Raw genomic sequence first — 3,816 nt, forward strand, 5'->3', positions numbered from 1 at the left:
TGAAGAATATGGCAGACGGTAAGAAGCCACAGAAAGGAGGAAAGAGGCCTGAGGTCATGACTGCGTTTGAAATACCTGAGGACATCTATGCTGACTATTGCACACCTGATGAGGCTAAGTTTGGAAAGGAAAACAAAAATCAGCGCAAGGTGCGCATACAGAGGATTGAAAGGAGATGGGCAAGAGAATGGAGGGAGTACAGATATGTAACTCCAAAGTATATGAAGAAATTCACACTAAATCCTCCATGCCCAAGAGCTCCATTGGCACCTGGCCAAGAAGCTGACCCCACCAGCATCAAGCGTGGTGAGGATTTTCCTGAAGAATGGGCCAAACACCAAGCCAAGTTGGCGAGACAAGCCAAAGAAGCAGTGAGGAAATTCAATGAAGACTCTGTTGCTGCTGCTGCCACTGAGGCCTCTATCAGGCCTAGAAAATCAATGGCAAAGAAGCCCGCTCACAAGCCAAGTGCTTCACCAACTATGCCCTCACGGCCAAGTTCCTCAGCAATGCCCTCACGGCCAGAATCTTCAAAGCCCTCACGCCAGATTCTTCAAAGCCCTCACGGCCAGTTCCTCATGCTGCTCCTGCTCCTCCAAAATCCTCAGCTCCTCTCCCAAAGTCCTCAGCTGCTCCGGCAAGGTCCTCAACACCTGTACATCTGGCCACATGCCAAAGGACTACAGGCATCTCGATTGCCTTTGGTGTCTCAGCGAGTTCCTCAGCTGGACCAAACTCTTCATCAGGCCCCACTCTACTGAAGACAAAGGCAACAACTGGTCGAGGTCCTCGTCCAAGTCTGAAGAAGAAACAGGTTGCTTTCCAAGTGCCATCTGATGATGAAGCTGATGATGATGAACTTGCAGAAATCATCAAAGACACACAAGAAAGGGCCACTAGAGCCAAAGGCGCAAATGTGCCACTGCTTTTGGATCCAAGGGCGATCCTCGCTTACATTGATCTCTGGCACAAGGACCCAAACACTCCTATGCCTGATTTTCATTTGGCTCCTGGCCAAAGTCACATGCTGACCCATTTCATCACTGAAGAGAAATGGAAATTTGAGAAGGCTAGGCAAATCAAGAAGGCTCAGTTCAGGAAAGAGAAGTTCCTAAGGAAAAACATTGTCAAAATGACAACTGATGAACTCCTCAAGATCCAGTCTGAAATCAAAGCCCTCAGCGATGATTTCAATGCTTATTATGCTGCTTGGCAAGGAGCCAAAGTCAGGTTCGTTAAACTGACTGAGAAGTTCACCAATGCGGCAGCCCCATCGCAACAAGAAATTCCTCAAGCTGAAGCCTCTGCTCAGCCAACTGAAGAACATGCCAGTACCGCTGATGACTTTCAGGCTGCTGAAGAACATGCTAGTTCCAAGGCTGATGACTCCATTCCAGCCGCTGAAGAAATTGCCAGGGCATCCACTAGTGGTGCGCCTGAAGAAAATGAAGAAGTCAGGGCAACTGCATCAGTTGCGCCTGAAGAAAATCAACCAGATTCCTCATCTCCTCCTGCGCCTACACCAACTCCTATCCTTCCATCTGCATCAGATGTGAGGAAGACCAAGGCTGCAGAGCGAGCTGCAGTGAAGAAAAGGAAAGCATTAGCTGCTTCAGATTCTTCAGCTCCGAAGAAAATGAAGCCTATGACCAGCTCGCTTGAAAATCCAATTGATGTTGTTTCGATTTCCACCATGCCATCAAAGGACATTGTTCCGTTTGGTGAAGAATATGTGATCCCTAGCGGATCTGATGAAGAAAATCATTCTGCTGCTTCGTCAGAGCAGATTGATGAAGAAGAAGTGGATGTGATCCCTTCAACGCCTGTTGCTTCCTAACCAATGCCTCAGTTCACAGATGAAGAGGCTGGCGTTGAAGAAATTGAAGATGAAGACGTGGATATTGGATGCACTACGCCTGTGACAAATGATGACTTTTGGGAAAGTCAGCATCCCAATTCTCCACTCTTCACCCCAATACAACAAATACCTCAGTCCCCTGCACCAACCGTTCAGCTGGGCTATGAAGAAACTCATCCCACCTCGTCTGTGCATGAAGAAATTCTAGCCACTAGTGCTGAAGAACCTGCTGCTACTGATCTTTTGAACATGCAGACTGCAAATGAAGAGGAACCAGAAATTCCTCAGCCTGAAGAACCTGAGATTGCAATTCCTGAGGTCGTGATGCAACTCACTAACACTCCTCTGCCAAAGCCAACGGATCCATTCTCAAAGAAGCAAAAGTTCAAGGCTGAAGATTTCTTCAGCAAGCATGTGTTCTTCACAGACTACAACCCCTATGATTCTGCTCGCATAAGGAAGAGGCGTTTCTGGACTGCTAGTCAAGCCAATTTCTATTCCTCAGTGCTATTCAACAAATACAAAGTCTTCGATCATGCACACATCCCTCACGTGGACATGGAATCTCTGCCGGGCTTCGAGCCAGTCCTCAGTGTTCTTCATGATGCTGGATTGCTGAATTTCTGCACTGACATCTGTGATTGGAATGAAGAACTCATTCTTCAATTCTATGGAACGCTGCACATCACAGGAAATTTTGAAGATGTGAATTCATGGGTGCTGGACTGGATGTCTGAAAATACTCACTACAAGGCACCAGCTACTGAATTGCTTCGTGTCTTAACACTCAGTCCTCCCCTTGACGGTGCTCATTGCGTCTACAGTGAACCTGAGCTTTCAAATCATTACATGCAAGTGCTGATGAAGCCTTTGAAGCCAGAGCAGGCCCCTCGAACCAAATTCCTTGTCAAGGAATTACTGTATGTGCCACGGACTGTCTATCGCATTCTGAAGAAGACAATGAGTCCTATCAAAGGCCACGACTCAAATGATGAAGAAGTCGTTGGCATCATGAAGAATATGCTTTTCAATATCATTCATGGCGTTCCCGTAAACTTCCATGATTTCTTCATGAGGACTCTGGTGAATATTGCTATGTCACCATTTGAGCTGAAGCCTTATGCACCATGGATTATGAGGTTCATCAGGACAAGGTCTTCACTCAATTACAAGGCTGATACTCTGAACCACAGCAGCTACTTGCCTCCAATTGAAGTCCTCAAACGGACATTTTCCTCAGCTGATGACAAAGGCAAGGCAACTACTGTGATAGATGAAGGCATTCGTCCATTGGATGGTCAATTCCGCAAGGCTGCATCCTACTCCACCAATGATGACTCTGCCACACATGACTCTGCCGCCAACACCTCTGCCAAGCAAATTCCTCAAGCCACAGCACCCAGGGTGATGACTGATCGTGAGTTACTCCTTAGTCTTCATCAGAAAGTTGATCGCAATCATCAATGGGTCAAGCATCAGTTTGGTTCAATTCTTCACAACATGACCTCAACACACAATGTTGTGAAGAAAAACCACTACTACCTCCATGAAACCTCCAACCGTACCTGGGCTGTTCTATCTCATGTCTACAGCGCAGAAGATCTAAATAGAATGGGTCTCAAGGAAGAATTTGACTGGTCTGCACCTCCACCGAAGAAACTCAAGAAGGTCAAGGTTCCTTCCTTGGTGGCCAGCTCCTATTCTTCATCACGCGACACTGATGAAAATGAAGACTTGGACGACACTGCGGCAGGCCCTACTACAAAAACCGACCCCGACAACATTGACGCTCCTCCATCAACTTGATATTCTTCAGGGGCGTTAGTCCTCAGTTTCGAACCTTTTGGTCATTCGATGACAAAGGGGGAGAAATTTGAGTTAGTCTTCAAGCGTGTCTATTATATGGGCGTTTTTGCTAAGTTACAACTCTCGTTCTTCTAAAACTTTATTGGATCGAG

This window comes from Triticum dicoccoides, chromosome 1B (genome assembly GCF_002162155.2).
Source record: "Triticum dicoccoides isolate Atlit2015 ecotype Zavitan chromosome 1B, WEW_v2.0, whole genome shotgun sequence".
In the NCBI taxonomy this organism is placed as follows: Eukaryota; Viridiplantae; Streptophyta; class Magnoliopsida; order Poales; family Poaceae; genus Triticum; species Triticum dicoccoides.